At 41.9% G+C, this 9697-nt stretch overlaps 1 pseudogene; it reads right to left on the bottom strand.

Moving 5' to 3' along the window:
- Positions 1-911: 911 nt before the first annotated feature.
- Positions 912-2068, bottom strand: LOC124961249 (zinc finger protein 606-like; annotated as a pseudogene).
- Positions 2069-9697: the final 7629 nt, after the last annotated feature.

Here is a 9697-nt window from a genome sequence, read left to right as displayed (position 1 = left end):
CAAACCAGCAATATTCAGATATGGGACTTTGGGGAAGTGATTGGATCATAAGGGCTCTAACCTCATCAATGGATGTATTCATTAGTGGATTCATAACTTAGAGGATTACTGGGAGGTAGTAGAAACTGTAGGTGTGAGACATAGTATAGGAAAGGGTTTTTGGGGGGTGACTTTGAGGACTACAGTTATCTCTGACTTCTTTATTGTTCTTTCTCTCTCTACTTCCTGGCCACCAAGATGAGTTCTCCACCATTATGCTTGGCCACATCACAGAACTATAGTAATGGAGCCAACCAACTACGAACTGAAACCCTGAGTCAATATGAATCTTTCCCTTAAGTTGATTTTTCTCATGTATTTTCTTAAAATAACAAAAAGTTGATTAACACATTTTCCATTCTTTCCTCTCTTTCAGACCCTGGTAGCTATTAATCTTATTTTTGTCGCTATGGATTTGTCTACTCTGGGCATTGCATATAAATGGAAACATACTAAGTGTATTTGGGAGTCTAACTTTTTAAATTAGCATAAAGTGTTCAAAGTACATCCACATTACAACATGAATTAGTATTTTGTTCTTTTTTATTATAATTTTCCCTCTTCTACTCCACTGAAACTCTATATTGCTATATCTAATATAGCAAGGTCAACCTCTATATTGCTATATTGCTATATCTAATATTAGTTTTTTCTCTTCAACCTACTTATTTTCCAGCAATATTTGAATATATTTGATTACTCCTCTTGAAATATTTTCTGCTCTGTACCAGCACATAGTTTTTTTTCTAGTTTATAGTACCAGCTGTATTTACTCAGTCTCCCTTGCTGGTTGTCCCTCAGCTCCTCAACATCAGATTGCTCCAGAGTTCAGTCCTTGATTCTCTTCCCTTCTCTGCCACTCACATGCTGTCTCATGCCTTTGAACATTTTCCTAAGCTCAAGTCATACCCAAAGACTTTCTTCCACTCATTGTATCTCAGCATCAAGTTTTTGATGAAAGAGAAGTAAAATAAAGAAAGAGAAGTAAAATATATTCTTATATTCTTTGTAATCATACAGTTTTCTCCAAAATGAAATCTTGGATGTTCATTTAATGATGGGTTCTGGTTAAAGATTGGATGGCACTCGTTATATTCATACAGTTTTTCTCCTGTGTGCATTCCTTTATGATCACCAAAATGTATTATAAGATTGATAGATTTAACTGCATTAGTACATTTGAAAAAATTATCCCCAGTTTGCATTTTTACAGGGTAAATAGGGTGGACAGAGTGGTCGAGAGCTTGGTCATAATTACTGTTTTCACAGGTAATCTTATCTGCATACATTATGACTGAGTCACTTCTCCAGCTTTCAGCATGCATATCAGGTTTTTAGAAATGCTCTGGGAAACACTCTGACATAGAACAAAGTTTACATTCTGGCTGTACTCTTCCCCAAGTTCACAGAATTCAGATCCTCTCTGAGATAGGATTTGGTTTTGCATCAAGACCTCTTGCCTCATAGCTGTACTCTGGTTTGTGTGGCATATTTCTAATTAGTCTTAACATCCCCAAACTCCTAACCTAGAGACCCAAGAATCATCCCATATGTATCTTTTCTACTTCATGCTATGGGATTGTTCTTCATCAAAACCACTCTGTTTGGATCATCATACTGTTTTCACACCTCTCATCCACTCTGGACAAGTGCTCTCAAGACATGTCTGCTCCACCTACCAAGGCTCTTCTTGTTCCAACAGGGAGATGACTTTGGGCTTGGTGATCTGATTGAGCACAGATAGTAGGTACCCATGGGTCTCTAGATTCACACTGTGGTACAGAGTCTGCACAAAATCCATATGACCCCATTCTTGGATGAAGTCCACAGCCACATCCTTGAAGGTCACTGGTTCCTGGACCTGGTCTGCTGGGTGCCCAACAGCCCTCCTCCCCTCCTGTTGCTCCTCTCCAGGTGCCTCAGGGTTCTGAGGACACAGAGTCCAGGGGGCCCATGGGTCAACAGCTGCCATCCCCCAGGACTGGTCCATAAGTGCACCCCAGGATGCCCACAGGTTGATGGCCACCATCCCTGAGGCTGGATCAACCAGATGCCTGTCCAGGAGCACCTCCTTCCCCAGAGCCTCTGTTTCCCAGCCTGAAGGTCACCCCCTGAAGGTCAACCCCACCCCCGGGGTTGCTGAGTCAGAGGCCCGGTTGTGAGGCAGAACTGGACTGCCCAGGCTGCGGGTCAGTGCTGGAGCATTCTCCTCTGTCCCCAGTCTCGGAGCATAAACAAAGCAAAGTGGGTCATTGGCACACCCTGGCAATCTGACGTCTGTCCACCGCCTCACGCTCAGTCACACGGACTGTTCCCACATACGTGGGAAACACGGCACACCTGGATAACAGGCTGCTAGTGCCCTCTGGGTGGACCCTGCGAGTGACCCACCTTACCTGGCTCGCGGTCCTCCTGTGTGGCAGGGACAGATTGCGTCCTCCAGTGCCATGGGATGAGGGCAAGGGAGCAGGAAGCCAGGCGGAAAGGCAGGTGTAAGACCTATCCTGGAGCCATGCCGACTTCTACCGCAGGTGCCACCTCTAGGCCCCCACTTTCTGGTCCACTGACCTCTGGCAGCGGCTCCTGCAGAGGACCCATGGCCCAGGGCGAAAGCCTCACTGCAACCATGGACAATGGCCACCACACCCCTGGCACTGACCAACATATGCAGTTGCAAAATATACATAATAAAAATTTGACCTCTTCACCATATTTGAGTGTACAGCTCAGTATTGATTACTGATATTGTTGTAGCCAATCTTCAGCATTCTTTTCTTCTTCTGGAACATAAACTCCATAGCCCATAAACAATAAGATCTCATTCCCCTTTCCTCTAGGCCTTGGTGACCACCATTCTATTTTCTGTCTCTAAGAATTTAAATAATCCAGGTACCTGATATAAGTGGAATCATACTGCAGTTTTCTTTGGCTGACTTGGTGAAGAGTACAGTGTTCTCAAGGTTCATCCATGTTGTAGCCTGTGTCCACATTTCCTTTCTTTTAAGACTGAATAATAATATGCCATGGGATGTAGAGATTAGAGTTCATTTAAGCATCCATCCCTCAGGGACATTTGGGTGGCTTACAACCTTGTGGTATTGTGATTAATGCTGCTACAAACACAGGTAGACAAATATGTCCTGAAATCTTCTACCAGTTCTCTTATGTATGACTCTGGGTGGAACTGCTGCATCATACTGTAGTTCTGCCTTTAATTTGCTTGAACAACCACTATTCTGCTTAGCATAGTGCCCATTTTATATTTTCTCCAAGACTATATAAGGATTCTAGTTTCTCCACATCTCTACCAACACTTGTTAAATCCTGTTTCACTAATAGAAGCCAACCTAATAAGTTTGAAGTGCTATGTGATTGTGGTTTTGGTGTGCATTTCCCTAATGACCTACTGAGTAACTTTTCATGTGCTTGTTGGCCTTTTGTATATATTTTTCTGAGAAATATCTATTCATGTCCTTTGACCATTTTTGATCAGGTGGTTTTGTTCTGGTTGTCAACTTTTTCATAAAGTCTAGATATAACCTTTAATTGAATATACAATTTTTAAATATTTTCTCACATTCCATGAATTGCTTTTTCACTCTGCTCTGTCCTTTGATGCACAGAATGTTGGTATAGTTCAGTTTTAGGAAAGGAATTTATTGTTCTTACTGCAGAGGCATATACAAGAAGTCATTGCCAAATCCAATGTCATCAAACTTTTCTATTGTGCTTTCTCTAAGATTTTAATAACTTTAGCTCATATGTTATGGTCTTTGATCCATTTTGAGTCTACTTTTGCATGTAGAGTAGGGTAAGCATCTGATTTATTTATTTCTTCCTTTTTTTTCACATAGATATGCAGTTTTTCCTAACACTATTTTTTAGACAAGAATTTTCTTTCCTCATTAAATGGACTTTGCATTCTTGTCAAAAATAATTTGATGATCAGTGTGAGGATTTATTTCTGAGTCTTAATCCTTCTCCATATATCTGTATGTCTGCCTTTATGCAAGTATCAAATTGCTTCAATTACTCTAATTTAATAATGAGTTTTGATATTTGGAATGGTTAGTCCTGTAACTGTTCTTTTTCAATGTTGTTTTAGTTTTTTAGGGTACTTTTAGATTCCATATGAGTTTCAGGATAGATTTTCCTGTTCTGCAAAAAACACCATTGGGGTTTTCACACAGATTTCCTTTAAGTCGGTAGATCACTTTAGTAGTATTACCATTTTACCCATGTCCAGTCTTCCAGTGCTTTCACATGTGATGCTTTTGCATTTGTTTGTGTGTTTTTTAATTTCTTCCAACAATGTTTGACAGTTTCCAGTATAAAAGTCTGTTAACTCCTTGGTTAGGTTTGTTTTGATGCTATTAAATGAACTTTTAAGAAAATTTCAGTTCAGATTGTTGTTTATTAGTATATAGAATACAACTTCCTTTTGGGTGCTGATCTTGTACCCAGAGTCACTTCTGAATTTGTTATTTCTCACAGATTTTTGTTGTGAAATGTTTAGTTTTCTACACAGACTATCCTATAACCTTCAAAGGGAGATCATTTTTTCTTCCTTCACAATTTGTTTGCCATTTTTTTCTTTTCCCCCCATTTTTTCCTTTGTTTTCTTTGTTACCCTCTAATTACTCTGGATAGGACTTTCAGTAACATGTTAACTAGTAGAGATGAAAGCATTCATGTATTCTTCCTGAATTTAGAGGAGAAAACTTTCTCTCTTTAACCCTTGAGCCTGGGAGACTTTTCATATGTGGCTTTACTTTTTTGACTTCCCTAATATTCTTGGTTATTTGAATGCTTATGCCATGAAAGTTGCAAAATTTAGTCAAGTGCTGATTTTATTTATTTATTTATTTTTTTCGCAAAAACTGAGATTATCACATAGTCCCCACATGCTCTCATCAGTTTATTTGCTGCTGTGACCAAAATACCTGACAAGAATAATTAGTGGAGAAACAATTTATGTTGGGCCTAATGGTTTCAGCGGTCTCAGTTCATAGATATCCAACTCCAAATTTTGTGGTCAAATGAAAGGCAGTACATCATGACTGGAGGGTGTGGTGGAGAAAAGTGGCTCAGGACATGTCACAGGGAAGCAAGTATAGAGAGCTTTTCTCATTATGACAAAATATAAAACCCAAAGGCATAACCCCATGAATACCTTCTGCATCCACACACCACCTGTCTATAGTTACCACTCAGTTAATTCCCATTAAAATGTTAATACACTAATTAGGTTAAAGTTCTCATATTGCAATAATTTAATCTTTAAACTTTCTTGCAATGACTCACACATGAACTTTGGGGACACCTCATATATACACCTTAAGACCATGTATTCCTCCTTTACCTCTTTTCTTATGGGGCCTACCTAAGCCACTGTATTTCAGAATACAGATCCCATTTTTGCTGATTTTAAGCATGCACAAATGGACTCAGAGAGTGACAGGAATAACCCTACCATCTCTCCTCACTTTCTTAAGCCTGGCATACAGCAAATTTCCCATGAAAGATGCTTTCCTTCCCTGCCCCATGCATGGATGGTAGAAGGGCATCAGGCATGGGGTTTTGCAGTGCCTACTCAGCTTGTTGCCATGACTGGGAGTGGAGCATGTTGCAATTAATGAGCCCACATCAGTACATCATCATTACATAGAGTCTGTGGTGTACATTGGAGTTTACTCTTGGTGCCACATATTCTATGGACTTTGACAAATATATGATGCTATATATTTACTTTTCTCCCATCTCAAAGATTATTTTCACCTCTTCATACCTTCCCAATGATCCATCTGTTCATCTTGTACCCTACCAGTCCCTGACCACCACTGATCTTTTACCTCTCTTTGGCTTTCTCTTTTCCAGAATGAGATTTCATTTGGGTTACGTGATGTGCAGCATTTTTAGATCAGCCTCTTCAGTTAGTAATAATCAAAGTTGGATATTTGTTTTTGTTTAGGACCAATCCCCTTGGGGAACTTTCTTGGTGCTGGAGGGAGGTTGGAAGTGCCAGGTTTGCTGGGAGAGGTTGACTATGAAAATTGGCAGCTGAGGACCAAAGTGGAGCTGGCAGGAACTGCTGCACTTTCACTCTGGGAACAGGGAATTATCTGTGACCAATGTTCACCTGGAGAAAGCTGAGGAAGCAGGTGTAATTTCTTCCTGGCTGTCCTGAAATCAGGTCCTTCCTGAAGTCATCCAGGACTCTGGAATAGGAGACCTTGATTACATAGTAGTCTCCTCACAGGTCCAGTTCACCCTACCTCCCCAAGTCAGAAGCCTCCTTGGGCAATTAGGAATAACAGTGCGAACTAGATTGCATAGTGGTTGTGAATCTTTGGGCTTGGTGTGAAGCACCCACTTCTAGGAAGCACCCATAGGGGTGTGTTGAATGAGTGAATAAGTGAACTTACTGTGTTCCATACTTGATGTGGGACAGTCTTAGGTTTGAATCCTCACTCTCTACCAAGCTGGGTAAATGGTGGCAAGTTACTTAAACTGCCCATGTCTCAGTTTTCATCTCAGTTTCCTCATTTATAAAATGAGGATGAATCCCTTGAGTATGGAGGGTCAAGAGACCATCTTATGCCTGTAAGGCAGAAAGTAATATCACTCATTTTACTGCTGGTAAAGTGAGGACCATGGAGAGTACATGAATTATGAATTACCTGAATACATGCCAACAAGAGCTCAGATTGGAAATCTGGAAGTCTGATCCAGAGCCTGATGTGCAAAATTGTGCAGTGGTAATCCTGATTCATGGCACTTAGGAGATAGTGGACCCCATCAACTTTGGGTAGGTGGCTCAGAGAAAAATTAGGAGATGGGTATCCCTGGATGACTGGGGAATGTTTTTTTAAAAATTTTATTTGTTCTTTTTATGTATACATAACATTAAAATTCATTTTGACAAAATAATAAAAGCATGGAATATAATTTGTTCTAATTCAGTCCCTAGTATTTCCCATTTTCCTCCTTTCATTCTTATCCCTCTTTCCTTCCCTCTACTGACCTTTGTTCTATTTACCAATATCTTTGTTTAATTGGTGTCTTTTAGAGACACATGATGATGAGAGTCTCTGACCTAAAGACAGTGATAAGTATGGGAGGGGAACAAGTGAAGGGGACAGGATGGGCAAATGCCAGGCGGTGGGAATCCTGTGGGTCAAGCAGAATGAATGACACCTGTGAGTAACTCAGAATTCAGGGAGGGAAAGAGACATGATTTGGCAGGAGAGGAATATTGGGTCCCCTGGATATGACCGGAGCTGGCATCCTAACCCCCCTCCATTCTCCAGGTCTCCTTGAGTCTGGGCATGGGTTTCCCAAAATACTCCCATCCCCAGCACCACCACTTGCCATATTTCAGCCCTTCCCAACTCTCATCCCCTCCCTGACTCCTCTATTAAGAAATTCAAAGCCACCACCTATTTCCATATAATGCTTTTCCCTGCACTTTTCACTATATCTATTCTTAATTTGAACCCCTAGTCAGCTCCACAGTTGCAATTGTGAGTTCCACACAGGGCTCTCTCTGCTTTAGAGATGGAGAAAATGAGGACCCTGGAAATAATTTGTGCTGACACACAGTGAATGTTTCAAATAGTGATCAGTGAGCACTCTCATTATAAAGCCCCTCCTGTGGGCATGTTCTGCCTGATGTTTCACAGAATACAAATCATGTAGTGTTTTCTGCAATCCTGAAAGTGGATAGTTTCCACTTCACAAGAGAAACTGAAGTGCCACCAGGGCATGACCCAGCTGCAATCATGCAGGACTGGAGTGACCCATCTTGGGTACATGTGCAGACCTGGGTGCCTCCAGAGTATGACCTCACCCACCTCTGTGCTCCCTGAGATGGAAAAGATTCCTGAATTCCTGGGGCAAAACCTAGAAATCAAGTAGGTCACAATGAGCCAGGATGCCTTACTGCTACCACTGCCCCCAGACCACCCAGGGCCCTCTAATCTGTTTTTCTCCAAACTGTACCAAGTCCAAGCCTAGGGGAGAAAGTGTTGAACTGGATTCTGGATTTCCCTCCTCCAGGGTAGCTGTGGCCTCTGCCCCTGACACTGCTTTGGTCCATCACAGGGTGGACTCCTCAAAATATGCATGTGTGAGTCTTTATTTTTCTAAAACCCCATTTCTCTTCACTGGAAACTTCAAGTATGGCTGAGTTGGTCAAGGCAGAGCCCTCTGAGGGGAAAAGGGACTGCTTGGCTTAGCTGTCCTGAGGTGGGATAAGGTGCTGTATCTTTATGCTCTATATCAGTAGTTAGATTTGGGCCATACTGATAAGAAATTAGATGCAGGAGGAGGCTCTCTCTTCACCTCAGGCCACCCCTTATTCTTCAGTGCTGGCAGCCAAGTGTCTCCAGTGAGTGGCTCAGTCATAGCTATAAGAATGTTAGAATGATGATACCAAGGACACTGACAGTGAATGTTCTACGGAATGGGCCATTTAATAAACAAATATATTCTGCCTTATTTCTGGAGGCAGAAATTCCAAGATCAATATGTAAGCAGAGCTGGGTACAGTGGCACATGCCTGTAATCTAAGTGGCTCAGGAGGTTGAGGTAGTAGGATCATGAGTTCAAAGCCAGACTTGGCAAAATTGAGGAACTAAGTAACTCAGTGAGACCCTTTCTCTAATTAAAATACAAAATAGGGCTGGGGATGTGGCACAGTAACTGAGTGACCCTGAGTTCAATCCCCAGGACACACACACACACACACACAAATACACACACACACACACACACACACACACACACAGATATATAAGCACGGTTGTTTTCTACTGAGGTCCATGAGAGATGAATCTGCTCTTGACCTCTTTCCTTAGTGTGTAGATGGCTGCCTTCTCCCTGAATCTGCACATGGTCTTCTCTTGGTGTGTGCTTGTGTCCTGGTGCCCTCTTCTTAGAAGAACACCAGTCACATCAGATAAGACCTCCCTCATGACCTCATTTTACTTCAGTCACTTCCATGAAAATCTTATCTTTGAATAAATCACATTCTTTGTTACCAGGAGTTAAGATTTCAACATAAGAATTTGGGGGTGAGGAGAAAGATGCAACTCAGCCCATCACACTGAGACAGGTGACAAATTGCAGGATCTTATTGCCAAGAGTGGAAGATAAGTGACAAGAAAAGGAAGGCAGGAGGCTTAGGCATCCTAGAAAGTGGGAGTTGGGCAGGTCTTTGAGGATAGAATGGTAAGTGCCAGCCTGAGGGCCCTGAATAGATGGTGACTGAGCTAGAACTTTCCAAGCCTGACTCTTTTCCTCCTCCATGAGCACAGAGTGAGATGTTGGGATTTTCCACATACCCTTGGGAAATTCACTGCTTCCTTCTGTGGATGTGGAGCAGATGGGACCTGGTGCTCTCTGAAAACACTAAAAGGGAGGGCACAAGCAGGAGTCAGAGCCCTTGTCAGCTGCTCCAGAGAGCGAAAGGCAGATAGTTGCCTCTGAAGAAGAGTAGGACATTGGGAGGAGGGCAACAACCTGCTTAAGAAGGTTCAGTAAATAGAAAGGGCCAGAGTTTTCAACATTGGGTGGTAGCAAGGTTAGCACACATCCTGAGAGCCATCCCAGACATTATTACTTAGGCAGGAAGACTTTGAGTATGATGCAGAGTAAG

This window comes from Sciurus carolinensis, chromosome 12 (genome assembly GCF_902686445.1).
Source record: "Sciurus carolinensis chromosome 12, mSciCar1.2, whole genome shotgun sequence".
Classification (NCBI taxonomy): Eukaryota; Metazoa; Chordata; class Mammalia; order Rodentia; family Sciuridae; genus Sciurus; species Sciurus carolinensis.
The sequence above is the reverse complement of the archived record's forward strand: the minus strand, read 5'-3'. Positions and strand labels throughout refer to the sequence as shown.